General features: G+C 39.5%; 1 long non-coding RNA gene across 1 annotated transcript; it reads left to right on the top strand.

Annotated features, from left to right (window-relative positions):
* Window positions 1-372: 372 nt before the first annotated feature.
* LOC131423897 (uncharacterized) lies at window positions 373-10,396 on the top strand. The gene is made up of 2 exons (XR_009226034.1): window positions 373-889; window positions 9,218-10,396. It is a non-coding gene; the product is annotated as an uncharacterized LOC131423897 (long non-coding RNA).
* Window positions 10,397-14,427: the final 4,031 nt, after the last annotated feature.

Genomic DNA, 14,427 nt, shown 5'->3' with positions numbered 1-14,427 from the left:
CCACTGACACTGGTTAGAGCTTGGGGGAATAGAGTGGCAGCTAGCAGTGTTCCACACCATACTACTTATGTCTCAGATGGGGGTGGAAGGTCAGGTTTCACTGGGACCCCATGACTCCTCCCCAGCAGAAAAACCAAAGTACCAGCTAGTACTGCTTTGTATTGCCTAGTTCTGCTGCTTTGCTGCTTGATGAGGTGGAAGTTCAATTCCATTTTCATCTCTTCTGCCAGTTGGGGAAATAGGGCCAACTCACCCCATCTTGCTGCTGCCAGGTTGGACTGCAGATCCAGTTCCTTATTCAGTCCTGGTGGCACCACAGGTTGGGAGTGTAGCCACGGTGGCAGAACCACTCCCAAGATCCTAGACTGAAGGACCCCAAGGCCCCAGGCCCAACATTAGGAAAACTAACCCCTGTGCCCTGAAGCTGCAAGATGTTCCATATAGATAACCCCGGAAGGGCCAAACTTGAGCAAACAGGGTAAAAACAGGAACTAAAAGGACAGGATGCAATTTTATGGTTTTTCTGAGAACTAAAGTGGGAAAACAAGTTTACCCCCCTAGGTGACTCAACTGCTGAATTCAGAGGGACCAATAGGAAGGCTGTTGCTGTGCTAAGCTAAGACCTAACCCACCTGTTCCCTATAAAAGATCTATACCCCAAAGCCCGGTGTGCCAGTTCACCGAAGCTCCGGCTGAGGTTTTGCTGTGCACCCGCAGGCGCCTGTGTGAGAATAAACGCCTCCTGCTTTTTGCAGCCAGTGTCTTGTGTGGTTCATTCCGGGTTTGGGATCTGTGGATATTTCATTGTGGAGGTTCCACCGAGATCCAAGATCCCGGTTCCGGTTCCGATCCCGGTCCCTATCCGGAGGACACCCGACATCACTGGGAGGTAAGCTGGCCAGCTCAAACTGACTGTCTTGTTGTCCTGTTGGTTATCTGTTCTTTGTTCCGCGCAGCGTCTGTAAGACTATATGATCCTAGGCATAGTCATTTAGTATTCTGAGTATTCTGAGGCAGTTCTGTCATTTAGTATTCTGAGGGAGCTTGAGAAGGAGTTGACGAACTCGGACTTCTCCCCTGCCACCCTGGGAGACGTCCCAGGGATCAGAAGGGTCCATTTCTTTGGGGCCCCCGGTGTTTCCAAGGGTTACACCATTTTTGTAGGCGACAAAGAAGTACAAACTTCTCCCAGGCCATCTGATTTGTTCGGTTTCCACCGAAGCCGCGCAGCGATCTCACTGTTTGGTTTCGTTTTTGTGTCATTGTGTCTGTCTCTCTATTTCCTCTCTGAGAATAACATGGGACAATCACTAACAACCCCTTTGAGCCTAACTCTAGATCATTGGCAAGACGTTCAAGATCGGGCAGACAACCTGTCCGTGGCAGTCAAAAAAAAAAAATGGGTAACACTCTGTACCACGGAGTGGCCAATATTGGCCCACCCTCGAAGTTAAATGGCCCCCAGGAGAGTCCCTCCATCTCTCTCTCTAATTTGCAAAGTCAGAGATTGTCTTTCAGCCGGGGCCGCATGGCCATCCAGATCATGGCTTTTAACATTTCAGGACCTCTGCGAATCCCCTCCTGCATGGGTGGGATCCACGCAGTCCGCCGGGAGGATTCCACCCGGCGGTATGGCGGATCTGTCCCGTCCCTGTTCCTCCCGGCCCCTCCACCCCAGGAAGCGAACGGGTCTTCCTGGAGTCGGGCTGCTTGGAAATGCAGCCCAAGGCGGATGATAAATTCTATCTAAGGCTGAATACTGAGACTAGGGAAGCAATGTTTTCTTCCCCCCCCCATAACCGGCTTGAGTGCAAATAGAGATGCCTGCTGGGGATTTAACAACTTTGACATCTCGCTTTGACTTTTCTCAAAGCCCTGTCCTCATTATTAAATTAATGTTAATTGGCTTTAGAGATGGGAACCAAATTTTCAGTCACAAATTTTGACACTCTCAAGGGGACTTTTAAGGAGTTCCCACTCTGCTTTCTTGGGGAAGCCTAGCACTCGAAACAACTGCAAGCAGAGGATGGACTTTTTGGGAGCTGGCTACTAACAAGTTAAAAAAAAAAAAATACCTAAACTAGAGGAACTGATCCTGTGGGTGAAAGATAGGATTAAGGGACTCCCAGCAGCTGCCAGAGCCATTTAGCTCTGGGGAGTTCCCTGGGTCCTTATCTACATCTTAAGGATCTGTTTACTTAACCTCTGTTTACTTAAAAAAAAGGGACACTGAATGCAGTAAAGCCAGTCACACTGAGACCCTTGATTTTACACCTATAGTTGCCCCTACGTGAAAACATCTGGTCCACTCATAGGAAAATCTATGGTGCCACTGTGCCGCAGTCTGGCTGGGCACACAATCACGAGCCACCACACAGCTTGTAGGTTCAAACAGCAACTCTTTATTCCCGAACTCACACCAGCCGTCTACCAACACGTTCTGGGGAAATCCACGTTCTCTTCCCAAATTCACCTCCACTGGGCTTCTATCTCCAAAATATACTGTCTGAATCCCGTGAGAACTCAAGGGGAACTCAGGCAGCAGGATACGCCCTATTCCCAGCAGGAATAATCTTAAACCTTAAACCTGGAACCTAAACTGGGAACGCCCTAAGATTATCTTAAAACCGGGAACACCCTAATCTGCCTTGGTCCTTGAGCAAGGTTAAGTACATTCAATGTTACTGCAACATGGGGTACGCTGGCAAGGAAATTGTCATACCTACTTGGCTAATGGCTCCCAGCATCTCCCCCCTTCTGATTAATTAAACAACAAGCAATGTGGCTTAAGGACCGTGCCTGGTAGGTTGTCCAATTCAACATATGGTTCTTACCCGTCATCGGAAAACTGACCTTTAGGCGTCAGCCTCCTGTCTTAGGTTGATACCACTGCAATTGAATCATACCCGTCACTGACTACCGGTCCAGCATACAGCCATACTTGTGGATAGGTCTATGCACCAGTGGGGGGGTGAGGTTCTTTGCCTCACCTCTGTTGGCCCCCAAATTTGGCCTTGGTGCCAGTGGGGGAGTGAAGTTAATGTGGCTTATGGACCGTGCCTGGTAGGTTGTCCAATTCAACATATGGTTCTTACCCGTCATCGGAAAACTGACCTTTAGGCGTCAGCCTCCTGTCTTAGGTTGATACCACTGCAATTGGATCATACCCGTCACTGACTACCGGTCCAGCATAAGCCATTGGCCCCCAAATTTTAGACCATCACTAGCAGAAGGGAGGAGGATACAGAAATGCCACGACACCAAGCCAATTGACGGCTCCTTGGGAAAAATTGCATCACTGGTGACACCATCAGCAAAGATATGTCAGCACTACCACAATTCGCTGCACCAAATGATAGTTACATAGTCCAGGCAAGTTCTGCAAGCAGTTCAAAGCAGAGGAATCTATCAATATGTCCATTTCCTCCCAAAATCCGTTTCCTCCCAAAGTAAGTTGACTCTTTGAGCATTACTTGTTGAGTTCTTCACCGGCACTGGGATGGAGATAGGAATTCTGGCAATGATCCTAAAAAGACATTATCCTGAAAAGAATTATTAAATATAATGAAAAGGAAAGGTGAAAGTAAACAAACAGATCTGTTAACCTACTTTAAAAACAATGCTTAACAGCTTTTTACCTAATTTAAATTAGTAAACAAACAGATCTGTTAACCACCTTTAAAAACAATCCTTAACAGCTGTTTACATAATTTAAATTAAACCATTTAAATCACGTGAATAAAAAAATAATAATAATTCGGATCCATTTTTTCATGAGCGCTCCTCATATAAGAAATATGGACATACGCACATACAGACATACAACACAAAACACAAGAGTGTACACAAACATACAACACATAAGAAAATAGTAAAGGCCTTGTAGCTTTACCTAGGTGAAATCCCCATTGCAATGTTTAAAAACTCCACAGTCAAAAAATAAAACTGATCAGAAAAACATTAACCTAGGTTTGTATGAGCTCAAAAAATAAAAATAGAACCTTATGATGTGGAAAAATGCAATAATAAAATAGCTATTGAAAAAAGCATCCTGGTTAATCACTGTCGCAGATGTAAGAATGGCCAAGCTGGAGTTCTGGATATCAGCTGTTATGGATTTGAGTCAAATCATCTTCTTTTCGATCTGTAGAAACTGTTTTAGTTAATCTCTCTGGAATCCAAATGGGCTGCTGTTCTCCCTGTGGAAAAACACAAACAGACCCCCGACTCCAGACAATCACTGGGTCAGGACCTTTCCATTGTCCTGTTAGAATATCTTTCCAAAGTACTTTAGGCTTATGTACATTTTTTGGATACATATGCCTTTCCGCAGCACTAAGTCCTGATGAATCCAAATTTAAAAAGTTTAGAGTAAAAAGCGTTATTTTAAGTTTATCTTTGGGGGATATATACCCCTTTCCAATTCCCTCTTTTTGCTTTAATAAGTATATGTCTGTATCTAATAGTTATCTTAGCTTTTTGCATTTTCTATCTGAAATACCTTTACTTGACATTTTCAACCATTTTCTATCTTATTTTTATCTTCTAGTTGTCTTTTTTTAAGGTTTGTATTTTTACCCTTAGTTGCTTATTTTCCTCCTAGTTTTTTTTCTTTTCCCTATTTTGTGGGTTTAAAATTCTTGTCTTTCTACATCTTTTTTATCTTCCTACATCTTTATCTTTTTTCTTTTTAACTTTCTATACTTCCCTCTTTAAAGTTTTTCACTTTAAATTTTTAATCTTCTTTATCTAAATATCTTTTATCCTATTATCTTCCCATTTTTTTAAAGTAATGCCTTTAAGATTAACTAGGCTTCGAATGATGCAATAAAGCAATCTTTTTTCCGCCATGAAGGTATCTCGACCACCTTCAATTTAACCTTTTAAAGCCTTTTAATTATCATCTATACTGTACTTTTAAATGTACTTTTTCACCCCCTACAACTTCACTCTTTTAAACGAGGCTTAGATTCTATTTAAATCGCTTTAATGTTAGTTTACATGGCTGCCCTTCAACCAAAGGCTTTTTTTTTAACTCCATTGAGAAGCTTTGTCTCAATCTGCCATGTACAAATACCTTTTTCTTCTTTCTTCCTTTCTCAAGCTTTTAAATTAAGTCTAGTTTCCTCAAAATTTTTTTAAATGACATTTTACAACTTTTTACTTTACCACACAGAGATTATCTCATCTAGAAACATTTCTTTCTCCTTTAACCTTTTATATTAAAATATATTCCCACATCTTGAATCTTTATCTCTTTTTTAACTGTTAACCCTTTTTATAAATTTACATTCTGAAACAACTCTTATAAAATTTCTGATTTAGACAAATTACTCCACTTTAATAAGATGAAAGACTTTCATGTTTTTTATGATACTATAATACTATAATTGAAACCCAACTGAAACTTCTTATACTCTTTGTATATAAATTACACATGATAGAATCTTAACTCTTAGTAACCTTGTTTTAGCAAAGACACAGACACAAAGCAATATTAAACTTTTTTTCCATTTACCAATTTATGAAAACACACATAATGTTTAAATATATTACCTTATGGAACTTAATAAGTAAAGAGTACTTGATTTCATATTTAGTGGTTGATATTTTAACACTTTAGCTTTGTAAATTAATCAGATGTCTGTAAAAACCAAGATCTTAGACAAGTGTAGTAAACAGAACTAGCCATCTCTTTCTTGTTGAAGAAAAATCCTTCTACAGGATACCATGATGGTCTCATTAATATACTTAATAACTCATCTTTAAAAAGCCATTGGCTACATTTTTGCATTGTATCAACATATGCCCTAACTGTTGTTGGTCTTACTGGGGTGCCTCCTTCCTCTAACAATTTCTCTTCCTCGGAGGCGAACAACTTCAAACCTTGAGTCAACCATTTTCCCCAGTTTGCCTGAGAAAGTTCTAGGAACAGGCAACTTGAAATAAAAACAAAATAAATCAAAACAATAACACATTGTTTTTTGAAATGTTCACCCATTCTTTCTCTCTTCCTCAAGGGTGAGAAATTTCACTTACCTCTAAGCTTCAGAAGTTCCCCGCACGGGCCGCCAAATGCCGCAGTCTGGCTGGGCACACAATCACGAGCCACCACACAGCTTGTAGGTTCAAACAGCAACTCTTTATTCCCGAACTCACACCAGCCGTCTACCAACACGTTCTGGGGAAATCCACGTTCTCTTCCCAAATTCACCTCCACTGGGCTTCTATCTCCAAAATATACTGTCTGAATCCCGTGAGAACTCAAGGGGAACTCAGGCAGCAGGATACGCCCTATTCCCAGCAGGAATAATCTTAAACCTTAAACCTGGAACCTAAACTGGGAACGCCCTAAACAAGATTATCTTAAAACCGGGAACACCCTAATCTGCCTTGGTCCTTGAGCAAGGTTAAGTACATTCAATGTTACTGCAACATGGGGTACGCTGGCAAGGAAATTGTCATACCTACTTGGCTAATGGCTCCCAGCACCACTGATGGGAGTCATAATTAAATGAAAGTTCAAAACCTGGAGAGATATTTTCTTATCTGGTTGTCTAATTGTTTCTTAGGGATAATCTAGGTTAAATATGTGTCTAAAAAATAAATAATAATAATTTTTTATTGTAACAATCTGGTATCTAAATGGGTTTCTAAAGCATTGCACTATCTTGCAGTTAAAAGTTGGGTTTAAGCAATTGTTTAGTTTGATTTCAGATAGTTCATGCTAGAAAACTTAAATACTTGGGATAAAAAAAATTTTAAAAGTTTCAATTTTGAACTGGGTAGCCTGAAAAAAAAAAATTAAAAATAGATCCAAATATCTTTAATTCACGTGATTCAAACGGTTCAATTTAGATTGGGTAAACAGATAAAAGTAAAGATGTCCTCAAAATTAAGCTTATAAGTTTCTCTAGGTGTTCAAAAAGGCCCTAATAAAATGTTAACTCTGCTTAAATTTAAAAGTTTACAAGTATTGTTTCAAAATGTGAACAAAAGGAGGTTTATGTAATTATGGTGTTATTAATGTGTTCATATCTTCCAGGTATACAAGTCTGTAAGGTAGAAGCTTCAAAAGAACATTATATCAAGCTGGTGTTCTAAAGTTGTATGGTAATTTAGGCTTAAAAAAAAAATGTTGGAAATTCAATTATATCATTTGTGTTCTATAACTGAACTTGTTATCAATAAGATATGTACAGTTCCATGTTACTTTCTACTCTAAGATACAATTTATGTATTTTTAAGTTAATAAGAGCCTAATCTGTGTAAAGGTTTTATTGCAAAACACAAAAGTACATTACTACTTTTCTACAAGAGGTTAAAAGCTTTCAGCCTTTAATTCATATTTTAGGTGTGATATTATGTTGTGTTAGCTAATGTTCATGTAAACTTGAACAACAATTTATGTAAACTTTGTAAAATGATCAGCTTCAGAACTATAGTACTTGAGATTTATAAAGAGCCCTGCCTTACTTGAGATAAGGCTCTGTCCCATCTCACTACATGTAAAAATGGCTATAAAAAAAGGTAAGCCAGATTTCAGTACAGTTAAAGTTGTGTCCAAAAGTAGGTTTTTGCCAAGATTACTAGGATCTCAAACAGGAAATTATGATGTATAACCCTGCCAGAATTCAAGGTAGCTATTATATAAGCTAAATATGTTTTTACCCTAGTTAGTTTTGTTTTGTAGTTTGCTTATAGATGGTTTAAGGATTGCCTATTAATATTCTAAAGAGGTATTGCTTTAAGAACACAACCTGGGTCAACATAAGATAAAGAGTTATCACCTACAGGATAGAGAGATAGACATTAAAGCCCAGTGCTCTTAATATAAGGCTGTTAACTTATTTGCTGGATGTTTAAGATCAAGTTTTTAAAATTAGTTAAATTAAAAGGGCCAAAAAAACCAATATTTGGCTCTTGCCCTCTGAGTCAGTCTGAATCAGGGAATAGGGGACTTCTCCAAAGGGCTCAGCAACTCTAGGCCACATAACCTCCTGAGCAGGGAGATTAATGAGACCAGTGGAGGACAGAAAGCCAAATGGTGCATTTGCTGTAAAGAGGAGGGTCATTAAAAAAGGGAGACATCCCTGATGCTTCTGAGGGAAGCCATATGGTCAAACAAGGCCTGGACCCATCCTAGCGCAAATGGCACTAGCAGAACTGAAAAGCTGCTATGAAGTTCCCGAGGACTCCCAGGATAACTCAGCTGACTGTAAACAATAGGTAGAAACAAAAGTCAGTTTGACTTGCTTCATCTTAAACACTTAGCAAAGACAGTCAAAGCCAAAGCACAGCTGTTCCTGGACATCTTAAATGATAATAATAATTAAATGTAACTTCCATAAATAAATAGACTGGAGGCTACAAGAGAAATTCTTAGACAGAAATGCCTGATAACTGTCAAAGGAACTACTAGAATAGTTTTAGTCTAAGGCTTTTATTTCTAGACAACACAGGTAGACTTGATGTTTGCTAATATGGTTATCCAGCCCTAAGTAGCAGAATTAAAGATTTCTCTATTAGACACAGAGGAAAAACAAAAGGCTCTTTTGGAAGCTCGCAAAAATGTGCCAGGGGACGACGGGCGCCCCACCCAACTCACAAATTTGATTAACAAAGCTTTTCCTTTAACCCGGCCAAACTGGGACTATGCGACTGAAGCAGGTGAGAACCACCTACATCTCTATCGCCAGTTACTCATAGCGGGTCTCCATGGAGCAGGGGGGTCTCCATGGAGCAGGGCGACGGCCCACCAATTTGGCTCAGGTAAGACAGACTATCCAGGGGTCAGAGGAAACTCCGACAGCCTTCTTAAAAAAATTAAAAGAGGCTTATCGGAGGTTTACTCCCTTTGATCCTGATAATGAGGACCAAAAAGGAAACATTTAATGGGCCTGCCTTCGTCTCCCAGGTAAGTCAGGCGGTAGCCAATACATTAAAAATTAATTAAAAATTACATTATGGTTATAGACCCCAAAGTTCAGGACAGGTAAAAAAGATAAATAGAACCATTAAGGAGACTTTAACTAAATTGACACTTGAAACTGGCACTAGAGACTGGGTACAACTCCTACCTTTAGCCTTGTGTGGGGCCCAAAACACCCCAGGCCCACATGGACTAACCCCATTTAAAATCCTGTACGGTGCCCCACCTCCCGCTATTAACTTTTATAAAACTAAAACCTATGCCTCCCTCACCCCATCTATGCAGACTCATTTGCATGCTTTGCAATTGGTCCAGAACGAGGTCTGGAAGCCTCTAGCCGCAGCATACAAAGAGGAACTTAAAACCCCCTTGCTGCCACATCCCTTCAAGGTCGGAGATACCGTCTGGGTACGCAGGCACCAGAGCAGGAACCTCGAACCGCGGTGGAAAGGACCCTACACTATCCTGCTGACCACTCCTACTGCACTCAAAGTGGACGGCATCGCTGCTTAGATCCATGCTTCCCACGTGAAGACTGCACATCCACAGGAGTCCGCAGACACCTCTCCGGATCCAGAATGAAAGTTGCAACGTACCCAAAATCCGCTAAAAATAAGACTCACTCGCTGTTAATTTTTCTTGCTTTGTGCTGTGTCTTCCCCATATCAGTTAACCCCAACCAATCTGTGAGCCAGACATGACAAGTATTATCGGGGACAAGAAATATAATTTAAAAAAAAAAAAACAAAACAGGATCCCCCACTTTCTGCCGACTCTTGCAGGAGCCTGAAATGGTACGGGGCAGGGCCATGTACCGCATTTGCCTGCAACCCCTTAAACATTACCTTTACTCAGGCAGGCAAAGCATCAAAAGATTGGATAAAAAAAAAAAACAATGGGGCCTGAGAGTATATCATAAAACTGCCTATGACCCTGGGGTCCTATTCAAAATTAGATTAATAGTAAATACCAACCCCCAACCAGTATGCTGAGCCGTCAGCTGAAATAATGCTGGAATCCGAGCAGATGGGTCAATGGATATAAGATTATATCCATGATATAAAAAAAGGGGGGAATGAAGGACCCCAAGGCCCCAGGCCCAACATTAGGAAAACTAACCCCTGTGCCCTGAAGCTGCAAGATGTTCCATATAGATAACCCCGGAAGGGCCAAACTTGAGCAAACAGGGTAAAAACAGGAACTAAACGGACAGGATGCAATTTTATGGTTTTTCTGAGAACTAAAGTGGGAAAACAAGTTTACCCCCCTAGGTGACTCAACTGCTGAATTCAGAGGGACCAATAGGAAGGCTGTTGCTGTGCTAAGCTAAGACCTAACCCACCTGTTCCCTATAAAAGATCTATACCCCAAAGCCCGGTGTGCCAGTTCACCGAAGCTCCGGCTGAGGTTTTGCTGTGCACCCGCAGGCGCCTGTGTGAGAATAAACGCCTCCTGCTTTTTGCAGCCAGTGTCTCGTGTGGTTCATTCCGGGTTTGGGATCTGTGGATATTTCAAGACTAGAAGACCCATCTGTGGGCAACTCCAGCCTAGGAAGGCCACACATGAGACACCAACCCAAGGGAACTGTTTCATGAACTGTACTCAGCAAAGCTGTGGGGGTGAGGTGAGCTGGAGCCCTGAGACCAGACCATCACCCCAATGGGTCCAGAAGGTAGAACATGGGGTCAAAGATGATTCTCTAGCCTTAAAATTTAATGCTCTTTTCCCTTTTAAATTTTGAATTTACTTGTAACCTATTATCCTTTTCAAATTTCCTGTTTCTCTTTTGGGGAATGGAAGTGTTTATCCTGTGGCTGGTCCCACCGTTGTGTTTTGGAAGCACATAATTTATTCGATGTCACAAACTTCCAACAGGAAGAGAATTGCCTCAGGATGAGTTGCACCTTTGAGTTTTGCCACATCTAGTTTAAATGAAACTCTGGACTTTAGGTTTTGGGGTTGATTCTAGAATTTATTAAGACACATGGAACTATTAAAATGAAATGAATGCATTTTACATGTGAGATAGGCATGAATTTTGGAGTGTCAAGGACAGAGTGCTGTAGTCTGAATGTGTTCCTTTAAAATTCATGTTGAGCCTTGTGCAAAGGCACATACCTATAATCCTATCAACTTCAAAAGCTGAAACAGGAGAGAAAATTTAAGGCTAGCCTCAGCAATTTAGAGAGACTCTCAGCAATTTAGTGAAAACCTGTATCAAAATAAAAAGAAGTGGGGATATAGGTCAGTGGTAAAGTGCTCCTTGGTACAATCCCCAGTAACAAAAAAATAAAGAAAATAAAATTCATGCTGAAGCTCAATCTCCATGTGGTAGTATTAAGAGGTAAGGCCTTTTAGGAACTGATTTAACTGATGAGGTCTCCATCCTCATGAATGGGATTAGCGCCTTTATAAAAGAGATTGAAGGGAGCTTCCTGGTCCCTTCTGCCATAGGAGAATGCAACAAAAAGGTGTCATCCATGAGGAATGGGCCTCACCAGACACCAAATCTGTTGGTACTTTGATATTAGACTTCTTAGCCTCCAGAACTATGTACAATAAATTTGTGTTTATAAATTATTATTTTGATATAGTATCAGGTACAGAGTAACACAAAGTGCTTTTTTGCAATTCAATATGAACTTAAGAATCAGCTTCTCCATATCTGTGAAAAAGGCTGTTGGAATTTTGATCAGAATTACACTGAATCTGTAGATCACTATGGGTAGTATTAACATATTTTGGGGGAGGATACCGGGGATTGAACTCAGGGCAGCTGACCACTGAGCCACATCCCCAGTCCTATTTTTATTATTATTATTATTTTATTTAGAGAAAGGGTTTCACTGAGTTGCTTAGTGCCTCGCTTTTGCTGAGGCTGGCTTTGAACATACAATCCTCCTGCCTCAGCCTCCTGAGCCACTGGGATTACAGTTGTGTGCCACCATGCCTAGCAGTATTAATATCTTAATGATATTAAAATGTCTTCCTGCCCATGAACACTGGATATATTTCCATTTATTCAGATCTTCTGAATTTCTTTCTGCCATGTCTTGTAGTCATGGCATATAAATCTTTCATCAATTTGGTTAGATTTAGTTCTAAGTATTCTTAACAAAATTGATTTCTTAGTTTTCTTTTTGTTCATTTTGGTATATAAAAACATAACTGATTTTTGTGTTTTAATTTGATACCTTGCAATTTTGATAAGTTTTTTTTTTTTTAGCTCTGATAGTTCTCTTTTGGTTTCTTTTGAGATACTCTGTATATAGGTTTATGTTATCTTTGAATATCGTTTTACCTCTTCCTTTTTAATTTTGATATCTTTTACTTCTTTTCCTTCCATTACTGGCTTCTAACTTCATCCCACTGTGGTTGGAGAAGAAATATATAATACCTGTCTTTCTAAATCTACTAAAACTTGTTTGTGGCCTAATGTTTGGTCTCTCTGGGAAAATGTTCAATGTACTTTTGAAAAGAATATATCATCTGCTATTGTTGGGTAAAGTGTTCCATATGCATCTGTTAAGTCTAGTTGGTTTTCTGAGATGTTCACATTCTCTATTTTCCTATTTATCCTCTGATTGGTCTATATATTTTTAAAAGTCTTCCATAGTTTTTGTAAAAATATCTCCCTTCAATTTTATCAATTTTGTTTTATGTGTTTTAAGAGTCTATTAGTAGATGTGTTATAACTGTTACCCTTTCTGCTGTATTGAACCTCTTATTTTTTAATTTATTTTTTAGTTGTAGATGAACAAATACTTTTATTTTGTTTTATTTTATTTTTATGTGGTGCTGTGGTGCTCTACCACTGAGCCACAACCTCAGCCCCAATATTTTAGTTATATATAAAGTCCTTCTTTGTATCTTGTAACCTGCTTCTTGTAATCTGAAACTATACCATCAAGCACTTACGCCCTATTCTCCTAGCCTCTGGAAATCACTATTCTACTTTATGTCTCTCTTAATTTGATTAGTCTAGGAAACTATTGTGAAAGGAATCATAGTACTTGTCTTGTTATGACTGGCTTATTCCATGTAGCATATCTTCAAGGTTCATCTCTGTTATAGCTAGTATCAAAACAAAATGCCCTTCATTTTTAACAATATTTTTAAGTTATACATTGACACAATATCTTTATTTTGTTTATTCATTTTTATGTGGTGCTGAGGATCAAATGTGTGAGGCAAGTGCTCTGCCACTGAGCTACAACCCCAGCCCAAAATGTCCTTCATTTTTAAGGCCAAATAATATTCCATTGTATGTACAATACTACATATTATCTATCCATTCATCTGGCAATGGCCACTTGAGTTGCTTCCACCTATTGGCTGTTGTAAATAATGCTGCTGTAAACATAAGTGTACAAATACCTTACGTCACTTCTTTGGGGTGTATATCTAGAAGATAAATTTCAGGATCATGTGGTAATTCTGTTTAATTTTTTAACCATAGCATTTTCCACACATGCTACATTTTACATTCTCACCAGCAAAGCACAAACCTTCCAATTTCTCCATATCTTATCACTGGTTATTTTCTATATATTTTTAAATAGTAGCCTTCTTAATGGATTTGAAGGGGTATGTGTTTGTCTTTTAAGTCATTTAGAAAATTTAAAGTAGTTACAAATCAAGATTACAATACTAGGTCTTATTATTGCCTATTGTCCATGTACTTACCTTTCACAAAGACTTTATGTCTTCATACAACTTTGAGTTACTATCCAGTTAACTTTTATTCCAACCTGAAGGATTCCCCGTAGCATTTCTTGTAGGACATGTCTAGTGGTAACAACCTACATCATTTTTCATTTATCTGGGAATGCCTTAACTTCTCCCTTATTTTTGAAGGCCACTTTTACCAAATAGACTTACTTTCTTTTCATTTCCCTCCCTCCCTCTCTTCCATCCTTCCTTCACCTCCTCCTCCTCCTTCTTCTCTAACTCTGCCCACCCACCCACCCTCAGCCAATATATTGACCCACTGCCTTCTGGCTTCCATGCTTTCTGAGATATCAGATGATGAACTTATCTAGGACCTCATGGATGTGACAAGGGACTTCTCTCTTACTGCTTTCACATTTCTCTGTCTTTGACTTTCGGCCACTTGATAATAACGCATTTCAATGTGAATCTGAGTTTATTGTATTTGGAGTTTGCTGAGGATCTTGGATTTGTATTCATTTATTTCATCAAATTTGAGAAGTTTCAGACATAAATTTCCTCCAATATTTTTTCTTTCAACCCTTCCCTGATTTTCTGCCTCTCTCTCCTCTTTCTAGGATTCGCATTATATGTACATGTTGGTGTGCTTGATGCCGTTCCGTAAGTCTCTTAGGCTTTGTTCACTGTTCTTCACTCTTTTTAATGATTCAATAATTTCAGTTGTCCTATCTTTAAATTTGTTGAATTTTTTCTGCTTGCTCAAATCCATTTTTAACTCTCTCTAGTGTATTTTCCCTTTCAGTTATGAATTTATTTTCAGTTCC

The sequence above is a fragment of the Marmota monax genome, unplaced genomic scaffold (assembly GCF_021218885.2).
Source record: "Marmota monax isolate L192 unplaced genomic scaffold, Marmota_monax_Labrador192_F-V1.1 WCK01_AAM20220418_F8-fsc00021, whole genome shotgun sequence".
NCBI lineage: Eukaryota > Metazoa > Chordata > Mammalia > Rodentia > Sciuridae > Marmota > Marmota monax.
Note: the sequence above shows the minus strand (reverse complement) of the source record. Positions and strands in the feature narration are given on the sequence as shown.